The following is a 12,604-nucleotide window of genomic DNA, read 5'->3' as shown; positions in this document are numbered from 1 at the left end:
GTCTATATAATCGAGAGGAAGGTCTAAGGTCACCACTTTGAAGACCACAGGGACTGCCATTCAAGAGAGCCACCTCGAGTGTGTGACTTCCTCTGGACCTACGCGACCGGAGAAATTCGTAGCAGAGGTGGCCCTGAGTCCTCTGAGCCCCTCAGCCCATCCCTGTGCGTTCTGGAGAGCGCTGCCCTTCTCGGGCTTTATTTATCTCGGCCTGGTTGCTAAAATGCACACCCAGATGCCAGCAGTGTGGGGTTTCTATGATTGTTTAATAGCCAAACTCAGTTTTAAAACTAGATTAAAAAACCTTTTCTGAATGGCAACGCAGGAACGCCCCCTCTCAAACACACCTATCCTGGTTTTTACATGCCCCCAATAGGCCTGGAACTGTACGGCCACGAAGTAGCTCACCTTTTTGGTGTTCTGTGGAAGAATTCACAGGTCTGCACCCTCCCGGACCCCGTTGTCTTCATCTTCCAGGGCTTTGTCTTCTCACAGATTCCTCTTAAGAGTTCGCTTCTGGAGCAGGGCACCTTGGCGCACGGGGAGGCAGCACTCAGGGAGGCCGAGACAAGCGGATCTCTGTTAGTTCAAGCTACAGAGCAAGTCCAGAACAGACAAAGCTACACAGAGAAGCCCTGTCTCCAAAAGAAAACAAAGCAAAAAAAAAAAAAAAAGAAAGAAAGAAAGAAAGAAAGAAAGAAAGAAAAAAAATGCTGCTTCTCCCCAGCAGCTTCACTCCAAGGTCAAGGAGGCCAGGACTTACTTGTAAACTGACCTTGGCCATGCTCGGGCTTTCCCTTGGTCCTAAACTGTGGTAGTAAAGGCTCCGGCTTCTTCGTTTCTCAGATCCTTTCCCTTTGTGGCCCTCTGTTCTCACCAAGAAACCACAGGCAGCTGGCTTTTTAGCTTGCTCAGCTTTCCTGCAGTCTGAGTCCGAAATTCCGCTTTAGAAAAATACTATCATGGTCCATGTGGGGTGGGTCAGCCGACAAAGATGCTACCAAGGCCGAGGATATGAGTTCTATTCCAAAAGTCTAGGTAAAGGTGAAAGGAAAGAGTGCATTAAGTTGTCTATAGACCCCTGCACATGGACCACATATCACACAGCAATGAGAAAATGCTACTCCCCATTCCTATACACTCAGAATTTTTTTTTTAATTATCTCACACGTCAGCCTGACCACGGGCATTTTAAAATATGGAGCCAAGTAGGTAGTACACTTGACTAGCATGTATGAAGTCCTAAATTTATCTCTTGTTCCTAGGGACAGGGGAACCTAGCAGGCACCCAGGTGCGGTTGCACTGCTAATACGTTTGGGGCTGGCAAGACAGCGCAGTGGGTAAAGCATTGCCCCCAAGGCTGACAACATAGAAAGAGCAAACTGACTCCCTCAGGTTGCCCTCTCACCTCCATACACATATCACGCAGTGCATGCCAACCACACAAAAAGAAGTGTACTAATATTTTTAAGTCTAGCTGAGTGTAGTGGGGGCACACACCTTTAATCCCAGCACTCGGGAGGCAGAGGCAGGCTGATTGCTGTGAGTTCAAGGCCAGTCTGGTCTACAAAGTGAGTCTAGGACAGCAAAGGCTACACAGAGAAACCTTGTCTCGAAAACAACAACAACAACAAAAGTGAGATGTTTCCTTAATTATGTACAACCCAAGAAAAAGAATAGAAAAAAAAATGTTAAGTCTAGTTACCACCAACATGTAAATCTTTTTTCAAAAGATGTTGAGTATAAACAACAAAACCAGAAACAAAGACACAAGACTCAGTTAAGAGCACCGGCTGCTCTTCCGGAGGCCCTGATGTCAGTCCCCAGTGACCACATCAGGTGGCTTACAAACACCTGTAACTCCAGTTCTAAGGGACCTGATGCCCTCTTCTGGTCTATAAGGGTACCTCTGAGTGTGTGTGTGTGTGTGTGTGTGTGTGTGTGTGTACACACACTTAAATAAAACTCTTCAAAATTCAAAAATATAACCCGACTCCATTAGCTGTTTCTCTGAGAATGATACACAGATGGCCAATAAGTAAATTCAAAAAATACAAAGGACACTTGGGAGGCAGAGGCAGACGGATCACTGTCTGCAAAGCGAGCCTTTGTACAGTGCTGATGGCGATAGGAATGCTGCTGCCATGGAAGGAAATGGCCTGGCAGCACCTCGGCAAGCTAAACAGACTTGCCGTATGATCCAGTAACTTCATTTCCGATTATATGCCCAAAGGAACTAAAAGTAGAGGCTTAAGTAGACATACATATACCCGTGTTCACAGCAAGACTGTTCCCAATAATCAAATGGTGAAAACAAGCCAGGCAAGGTGGCGCACGCCTTTAATCCCAGCACTCGGGAGGCAGAGGCAGGCCAATCTCTGTGAGTTCGAGGCTAGCCTGGTCTACAAAGCGAGTCCAGGACAGCCAAGGCTACACAGAGAAACCCTGTCTTAAAAGAAACAACAAACAACAAAAACAAAACAGATGAGTGGACGGATGGATGGGAAGAAGGACCAGGTGTGTGGTGGTGCACATCTTTAACCTCAGCACTTGGCAGGAGGGACTCAGTGAGTTCAAGGCCAGTCTAGGCTACATAGTGAATTCCAGGCCAGCCAGGGATGCATAGTAAGGCCCTGTCTCAAAACAAACCAGAAAGAAACAGCTAGGGAGATGGCTTAGTGTGCAAGAACACTTGGTGCACAAACATGACCTGAGTTCATACTCAAAACACCCAGGTAAAAAGCCAGGCATAGCTGCCTGGGTCCGTAGTCCCAGCACTGGCTTGCATACAGTGGATGAAGAGAGAAGAGAGTCCCTAGGACTTGATAGCTAGCCAGTCTATGTGAAAAAAATGCCCCTCGTTCAGTAAAAGACACCGTCTCAAGTGACTAAAGCAGACGCACCACTGAAAAAAGATGAAACGTTGAGTGGTCTGGGGTTTTTTCCTTTCTTCCGTTTGGTTTTTGGTTTTGTTTGTTTGTTTGTTTGTTTTCTGGTTTTTCGAGACAGGGTTTCTCTGTGTAGCCGTGGCTGTCCCAGAACTCAGTCTGTAGACCAGACTGGCTTTAATCTCACAAAGATCTGACTGCCTCTGCCTCCCATGTGCTGGGATTACAGGAGTATGCCACCACCACCCAGCCTATTTTTTGTTTTTTCGAGACCTGGTTTCTCGCTAGGCATGGTGGCACACACCTGTAATCCCAGCAGTTGGGAGGCAGAGGCAGATGGATCACTGTGAGTTCGAGGCCAGCCTGGTCTACAAAGTGAGTCCAGGACAGCCAAGATAACACAGAGAAACCCTGTCTAAAAAAAAAAAAAAAATTAAAACTAAAACTAAACAAAACAAAAAAGAACCTGGTTATTCTGTGTAGTTCTGGCTGTTTAGAAGTCACTCTGTAGATGAGGCTGGCCTTGAACTCAGAGATCCACCTGCCTCTGCCTTCTAAGTACTAGGATTAAAGGTGTGTGCCACCACCGCCCCACTATGAAATGTCCTAAGACAGATAAACATTGGGGGGGGGGAGGGAAAGACTAATGAAGCAAACCTGACACAAAGAGACAAATAATTTATAACTCCATTTACATGTGGTAAATAAGTAAGACTATAGGGAGCACAGTGGTGGCGGTGAGGACTGAAAGGAAAAGTATGGGAGCAATTGCTCAGTGTGGCTATTGCTTCCTCTCAAAGCCTGGTGACCCAAGTTGGAGCCCCAGAACCCCATGTATACCGTGGCATGAATGTATACACACACACACACACACACACACACACACACAATTTTTTTCAAGATTGAATAGACAAAGGCAGATGTGGTAGTTCACATGTACAATTCTAACTGGGGCAGGAGGATTTCCATGAATTTCTAGTTCATCCTAAACTGTATGTAGAGCAAGACAGTGTCATGCATGAAATGGGAAGAAAGGAGGTGAGGAGACAAAGTTGGCTATGGAAGGATGGCTCTCGAAGCTCACGTTCTGCACACTGGCAAAGTTGCGATAATAAGAAAGCCAGAGGTAAATTCTGACTGGCTGGAATAAACACTCCATGTATGCTTTCATATTCAAGAGGAAGTAACATGAGTTCAGAGAAGTTCCCGCAAACATTTTTTTCCCCCTCATGGTTTTTATTTATGATCGGGCTAGGCCTGGTGGCTCAAGATTGCAAGTTCAGCTCTTAAGAGATTGGATGGAGCAAGAGGACCCTTGCGAGTTAAGGGACCAGCACGGGCTACACAGCAAGGCGTTGTCTCTAGGCAGACTCTCTGTTCTCTTTTTCCTGATGGTCTGCGGTTACTCAAGAATGTTGCTTTTCCTCAGGCAATGCCATTAACCCACCTTCTGAAGGTTTGCAATTCCCACACAGCCCTGGGTATGCAGTGGGCTTATGCTGCATTCTGCCAACTCAACTCTTTGTCAAGGACAACCCCCCCATGCCCCTGACTTCTGTGTTTCCTGGTTGGCTTCCACCTTCCCTAGTTGGTTCCTTGTGGTTCAGACTCCCTATATTGAGCTTTCTTTCCTTGTTCCAGGAATATTCGTTCCCTGTCTATTTCTAGGTATGCAAATTTGGAGTTCAGGAGAAAGGGTCTTAGCTTTACATTAAGAGATCTGGTCTGAGCCGGGGGTGGGGGGGGTGGGTGCAGGGTGGGGGGAGGTAGGGAGGTGGCACATGCCTTGAATCCCAGCACTCGGGAGGCAGAGGCAGGCGGATCGTTGTGAGTTTGAGGCCAGCCTGATCTACAAAGTGAGTCCAGGACAGCCAAGGCTACACAGAGAAACCCTGTCTCAGAAAAGAGAGAGAGACAGAGACAGAGACAGAGAGAGAGAGAGAGAGAGAGAGAGAGAGAGAGAGAGAGAGAGAGAGAGAGAGATCTGGTCTGAGCAGGGAATGGTGGCTCATGCCTTTAATCGCAGATCACTGTGAGTTTGAGGCCAGCTTGGTCTACAAAGCAAGTCCAGGTCAGCCAAGGCTACACAGAGAAACAACTCTGTCTCGGAAAAATAAAAACAAAGAGATCTTCCCAGTACTCAGAAGGCAGAGGCAGAAGGATCTATGTGAGTTCGAGGCCAGTCCAGGACAGCCAGGGCTGTTACACAGAGAAACCCTGTCTCCAAAACAAAACAAAACAAAAAGAGGTCTGGTCTGGTGGAGTGTGAGGGTACAGACTGGGTAGGAGCCTACATTGTGTGCCCTCACCCCTGCCACTGTCATCCTCCCCACCTTTTTGTTTTGTTTTGTTGGAGACAGGGTTTCTCTGTGTAATATCCCTGGCTGTCCTGGACTTACTCTGTAGACCATGCTGGCCTAAAACTCAGAGGTCTGCCTGCCTCTGCCTCAGGCTGGACTCTTGGTGCAAGCCTCCTGAACCCCAGAAGGTTGATAATAGTCTTCCTTAACTGACGCCTCAAGGGACATGGAAAGATGCCATGGGTAGAAGGAAAGCACTTCCAGAGATGTCAGTGCTGGGCTGCCTGCAGGGCATGTGACCTAGTAATACAGAGATCAATTCATGCTCTGGAACATCCCCATTTGGCCCTGCTGTTGCCATGATAGGATTTCATGTAGCCTAGGCTGGCCTTGAACTTGTTACATAGGTGAGAATAAACCTTAAATTCTGATCCTCCTGTCTCCACCACTACCACTTAGTGCTCAGATTACAGGCATGAACCACTGTGCCCAGATTATAGGGGTTTCTCTCTGTAACAGCCCTGGCTGTCCTGGACTTGCTTTGTAGACCAGGTTGGCCTCGAACTCACAGTGATCCACCTGCCTCTGCCCCCCAAGTGCTGGAATTAAAGGCGTGCGCCACCACGCCCGGCAGAGCTAAGGATTGAACTCCTGGCTTCATGTGTGATTGCCAAGCAGTCTATCAACTGAGTTACATCACTAGGCCCTAAAATTCCTTGTTGTTATTGTTGTTGTTTGGGGCTGGGGTAGGGGTTTGAGACAGGGTTTCTCTGTGTACCCTTGGCCATCCTGCACTTGCTTTGCAGACTAGGCTGGCCTCGAACTCACAATGATCCCTCTGCTTCTGCCTCTCTGAGTGCTGGGATTAAAGGTGTGTGCCACCACACACTGCTTTAAACTTTTTGTTTGGTTGCTTTGTTTTTGTTTTGTTTTGTTTTGTTTTTTGTTTTTCCTTCAAGACAGAGTTTCTCTGTGTAGCCTTGGCTGTCCTGGACTTGCTCTGTAGACCGGGTTGCCCTCGAACTCACAGTGATCTGCCTTCCTCTGCCTCCAGAGTACTGGGATTAAAGGCGTGCACCACCATGCCCGGTTTAAACTTTTTTTTAAATAGGCTGATCTATATGCAGTTGAGAATTACCTGAAATTCTGATTCTCCTGCCTCTTCCTCCCCAGCCCAGGGATTACAATGTATATGCTCCTATGTCTGATTTACGTGTGCAGGGGATTGAAAGTGAGGCTTCCTGCATGCAAGCCATGCACTGTGCCCAGTGAGCTACATCCTCAGCCGTCGACAATTCATTTCAAACTCCTTATGAGCAGCTTCTTGATGGGAGGAAAGACATTACAACATAAAAGTAGCATTTGGGCGGAAGTGTCTTATCAGGTCTGTGAGCAGAGACCTCAGAGAAGGTGCTCACACAGAACTGAGGCTTTGGGGGAAGTCTTTTGCAGAATTACTGACTGCTGTGAGCTGGGCGTGGTGGACCACACTGTTAGTCCCAGCACCTGGGGGAGGCAGAGGCAAGCCAATCTCTATAAACTTGAGGTCAGCCTGGTCTACATAGTGAGTTCCAAGATAGCCAGGGCTATAGAGAGAGACGCTATCTCAAAAAAAAAAAAAAAAAGCCAAAAAAATAACTTGAATATTGCATAATTTAGATTCCAGGTGGTTCTCTCTTATTGAGCACAAGTCCCAGGGTTGATCAAAGGACTCCTCAGCTGACAAACAAACTCTCCATCTCTCTATATCCATTCCTACTGCAGAGTGAGTCACCAGACAGGCTCCATATGGTAACGCACCATCCACTGCATGTGTAAAGCATCAACTTTACACATGAGGTCCTTGGTGCTTAGACCAAGTACCGCTGGGCTCTGCCTATAGTCTATATAGGTGCATGGAACCCTGTGCTCAGGTTGAATGCTCTGCAAGCACTATCTCCATCTCTTGGTTTTTGTTTGTTTGTTTGTTTTTTGTTTTTAAGACAGGGTTTCACTGTGTAGCCCTGACTGTCCTAGACTCCCTTTGTAGACCAGGCTGGCCTCGAACTCACAGAGATCCACCTGCCTCTGCCTCCCGAGTGCTGGCATTAAAAGCGTGTGCTATCATGCCCGGCCACCATCTCTATCTTGAAATTCCTAGTCCTGTGGTGGTAATCCTAGCATTTGGGAAACAGAAGCAGGCAAAACAAGTTTGAGGACAACCTAGACTACATTCTAATAGCTGGACAACCAGGGCTGCTTAGGGAGACCCTCCCTCAATTCACTCCTCCCTAACAAAGATTGTTAATAAGTACGAACAAAGAGTAGAGTCTTGTGTTTTCTTTTGCTCTGTGGCTGGTGCAACCCACTGGATTCGGCTAGTCCTACTGTGATCTCAGCAAGCAGGTGCGGTGAGTCTCGGGGTGTAAGCTGACTCCATTCACACCTCAGCAGACACTCTGTACCACGGGGAGCCCTATATTCTGCCTTTGGCTTTGACCACTTCCAACACCAGAGGGGGCAGGAACAAAGGTGCTGGGCTCTTGGCCTTTAGAGAGACTGTTCTGGAATGTGTTATGTGCACATTTCAGAGGTCTCAGCAAAATTCCCTAGGGCCCTTGTGCTCATTCCCTTCCGTATATCCCTGGGGGACGAGTCAGCAAACCACATACTTAGGACGAAAGAGTTTTGTTGTTGCTGCTGTTGTGGTTATCCCTCAATTCCAGAAACAAAGAAACCCCATCAGAGGTCTCTGTCTCTATGGCTCTCCTTCTGCCTCCTTAGTACTCCTGCAGCTTGGGGACACACTGCACATGACCATTTACCTGGGTTTCTCTGTCTACGCCTTGCTCTCCTCCCCTTTGATGGACACCAGTTCCAACTCGAGGGTTTCTCCTAATCCAGAATTACTCACCTGAACTTGGTTACTGATGCAAAGACTCTATCTCCAAATATGGTCCCGCTCACAGGTACCAGGGGTTAGAACTTGACTCTCACCGCCACATTCTGCCCGCCAGAAATGAAAAACGGAAATGACTCAAAATAAACTGGTTACTTTAAACGGACAATATAGACACTATCGTATCTCTCTGACAAAGCTAAGGTTCTTCGGGAGATTGTAACCCTGTGTTGACATAGCCTTTGGTAAATGAACTGAGAATTTAACTTTTGATATAGGCCACAATCCCAACTGGGCTTTTCCCACGGAGATATTTATAAATAGCCTCAGGTGTTAATTATTAATATCTATAAAATATTTATTAAACGCTTTATTTATGCCAGGCTCCTGTGCCAGGCACTGGCAAGACAAAGAGAACTTGGACACAGACTTAGCCCTTGAAGAGCTCCTGGCCCATTAGGCAATGATAGGAACTCACAAGTGCCTACAGGAGCACTTATTAACACCTACTGTATGCATGGCACAAGCTGGTTTTGAGGACTTAGCTCTTGTCCCATCTGCAATCTGATTGAACCACCCAAAGCAAAGAATAAAAACACAGGAGCCACTGCATAGGGCACTCAGACTGCAAACTGGGACCTTTTCTTGACTCACCCTTTGCTTTCTTTTGGCTAGGTGGTTCATGCCCCTTTCTGGGCCTCCCTCTCTTTCTCTATAAAGATGAGCTATTGATGAGGCTCAAGCATACAAAAGCATTTGCTGTGCAAGCCTGGTGGCCTAAAGTCAATCCCCAAAACCCATGGGACTGTGGAAGGAGAGAACCGACTCCACAAAGTCGCCTCTGACCTCCGCGCGTGTGTGTGCCTACGCATGCGCTGCCTCCCACAGCATGCATCTATTGGCATACTCGTGATAAATAAATAAATTAACAACTGAGCAAAGGAAATGAAAGCATGAAGGGACTGGAGATGTAGTCCAGTGGGAAGGGATGTTCGCTTAGAATGCACAGAGCCTGAAGTTCAATACCCAGTGTCCCATCAACTGGGTGTGGCGCTGCACGCCTGTGATCCGAGCACTTGGGAGGTAGAGACAGGGTGATTGGATATATAGTGGGTTTGAGGCAAACCTGGATACATAAGATCCTGTTTCAAAACAGAGAGAAAGGAGGGCTGGAAAGATGGCTCAGCAGTTAAAGAATGCTTACTGCTCTTGCAGAGGTCTTGGGTTTAGTTCCTAGCACCCATATAAGGCAGCCCACAATACCTTTAATGCCTGTTCTAGGGGATCTGATATTCTCTTTTGACCTCTGTGGGCACTGTACACACATATTGCAAACATATATATATATATATACACACACACACACACACACACACAAAATTAAACATAAATTAAAATATTTTTAAAAAGAGATCTAAACCTTCCATTGTCACCATAGTCTCCTGCACCAAATGAGACTTTTACTAAGCACCTACTTTGTTTCAGGAACAGTATGGTGTCCTTGCTAAACATTACTGCATTTATCCTTCACAATATTCCTCTGAGTTCTAGAATTGAACTTATTTCCATTTTAGCTGAGTTCTCTACTGTGCACGCCATCTCAGAGGCCAAGGCAGGATGATCTGGAATTAGAGGTCAACCTTGGAACACACTCAAAAATAAGACTATTCCCTTTTTTCTTGTTCTTTCTTTCTTTCTTTCTTTCCTTTGTTTGTTTTTCAGACAGGATCTCATTAGGTAGCTCTAGTCATTCTGGAACTTACCCTGTGGTCCAGGCTGGCCTTGAACTCAGAGATCCACCGGCTTCTGCCTCCCAAGTGCTGAGATAAAAGGCGTGCGCCACCCACTCCAGGGCTATGGATTATCTTTTACAAGCCGGCACAGGGGAACTCCTGAAGCTGACAGGAATTTGGCTTAGACCAGGTCACTGTGCCATCTTCCCTCTGTGGTCCACGATAGTTCAGGACTAATCGCACTTGTGAAGGGGGCACTGACCCATCTGGTGAGTGAGAGGAGGAAACTGTGGGCTAGCAGAGAAGAGCTGCGTCTTTCCCACATGCCCAGTTGGAGCAAGCCGCTGTGTCTATCCCTCCACTTTAGCATCCCCCAAACCCGACGAACATTCCAGACCTGGCAGGTTTATCTCCATGCTAGTTGCCAGAAAGCTCAACCCCGCTCCCCAGGTTTTCACCTTCTCTGTGCTCCTTCCTGGCTTCATCCAAGATCTCCATACACTACTGTCTTTCCAAGCTGGCTGCCTATTGGCCAATAGGAAGCAATTGTCCAGAGGAAGGGAAAGGAGGTTAGTGTATCTGTTTCTTTGGGCTTTTTGTTTTATTTATTTATTTATTTATTTATTTATTTATTTATTTATTGTTGTTGTTGTTTTGTTTTCCAAGACAGGGTTTCTGTGTGCAGCCTCGGCTGTCCTGGACTCACTTTATAGACCAGGCTGGCCTGGGATTAAAGGTGTGCGTCACCACACCCAGCAATGCCTCCATTTTAAAGGGTTCCTTCTAATGGTTTATAGCACATCTGCGTGCTTGTGCAGTGACCTCACCGCCACTGTCGAAGTCCATGTGTATGAGTGTGTGCGTGTGCCGTATGTGTGTGGCGCCCTTCTATATCAGAAGAGGGAGTCAGAATCCCGGCATTCGAGTTACAGATGGTCGTGAGCTGCCTTGTGGTGCTGGGAACTGAGCTCTGGTCCTCTGTAGGAGCAGCAAGTGCTTTTCAGCCCCCCTGTTGTCAAGACTCATCCCTTTGTAGCATGAGCCCGAATTCCATTCCCTTCAGGCATCTTTTTTTGACACTATCCGCATGTCTTTCTGGAGTCCTGGAGCTTGTTTTCTTGTTCTTGGATCCGGGGAGAGAGGAGAGCCTCGGGCAGCTGCACTAGCTTGTGGTCGGTTGACTCCTTATAGCATTTCATTTGGGGTTTGTCTTTATCTAACATTGGGGTCCTTCTTGTCACCTAGTTTCCTCACACATGGGTTGTATTTTGGATGGATTTCCATAAGAGTTTATGTGTCTTTTCATAATAACTTTGCGCTGAACCAGTGACAGATTGGTGGATGGCTCCTCCTCACGCCCATTGCCAAACCCTGTGAATTGTTTTCTGACTTCCACATATACATTGTGGCATGTGTGACTTACCGTGCCCCCCCCCCCCCGGCAATGTATATAGAAAGAAAGAAAGAAAGAAAGAAAAAAAGAAAGAAAGAGAGAAAGAAAAAAGAGCCGAGCATGGTGGCACACACCTTTAACCCCAGCATTTAAGAGACAGAGGCCAGCAGATCTCTGTGAGTTCAAGGCCAGCCTGGTCTACAAATTGAGTCCAGGACAGCCAAGGCTACACAGAGAAATACTGTCTTGAAAAGAAAGAAAGAAGAAGTCCTGAGAGCCAAATATGGTGATGGTGATGACTCAGAGCAGTACTACACATTGTTTCAAAAAACTAATTAGCTAATTAAATGAATGTTAAAAATAATCGAGAGAATCATGAGGACTCTCAACCTCGCCAACCCTGTCACTTCTGGAAGTGTGAGTCAGGGACGGCCTAGTGGCCCCATTTGAGAGGTGGCTCTCTGGCTTGCCTGAAGTGGGGGTTCAAGCAGCTCCCATTGAATGGCTGGGCTGCGAAGTGGTCACAACTTTTGAGTTCATGCGAAGGCATACATGGGGAATGAATGAAGCCCTCACTTTTCAAAGAGGGCTCCCTGGGTGGGCTGTGGGGCTGACAAGGAGCCATTTTCTTGCTTTCATCGGTCACCACTGGTGGCCGGGAACAGACTGTCCAAGCCTGCCTACTCCTGAGATTCTCAGAGGTTTCAATGAGTTTCATTTATTAATAGGGAACAGTTTGGCTCAGGGAAACAGAACAACACTTACAAATAACCCCCTATTACTTAAGACCTTGATTCTTACTGTATTCTGGAAAAGCTAGCACGCACAGCAGAGCAGGACAGTGGGGCCTCGGTGTAGGTGGGAGAGCACAGAGAAAGGAAGCACGGTCTCCTTCAGCCATCTTCTTGTGCCAGGTCCAGTGAGGACTATGGAGAAAAGACCAAGGTCTCCCTCAGCCACGTGCTTATGGCAGGTCCAGTGACTGTTTACATCGTAATGATAAGACTCAAGAGCCAGGCAGTTGTGTTTTGTTTTTTTCTTCTGTTTTTTTGGATTGTGGTTTTGTTTGTTTGTTTTGTTTTGTTTTTGGTTTGTCACTTTGTAGATCAGGCTGGCCTCAAACTCACAGTGATCTGCCTCCTCTGCCTCCCAAGTGCTGGGATTAAAGGCATGTGCCACCGTGCCCGGTGAAATAGCTGTTCAAAACAGAAAAACTCTACAAAATAGCCAGGCAAAGGAGGCACACACCTTTAATCCCAACGCTTGGGGAGGCAGAGGCAGGTGGAGCTCTGAGTTCGAGGCCAGCCTGGTCTACAAATCGAGTCCAGGACAGCCAAGGCTACACAGAGAAACCCTGTCTCGAAAAACCAAAAGAAGAAAGAAAGAAAGAAAGAAAGAAAAAAGTTAGATA

Source organism: Acomys minous (assembly GCF_964271855.1).
Source record: "Acomys minous genome assembly, chromosome: 2".
In the NCBI taxonomy this organism is placed as follows: domain Eukaryota; kingdom Metazoa; phylum Chordata; class Mammalia; order Rodentia; family Muridae; genus Acomys; species Acomys minous.
This window is presented reverse-complemented; position numbering follows the sequence as displayed.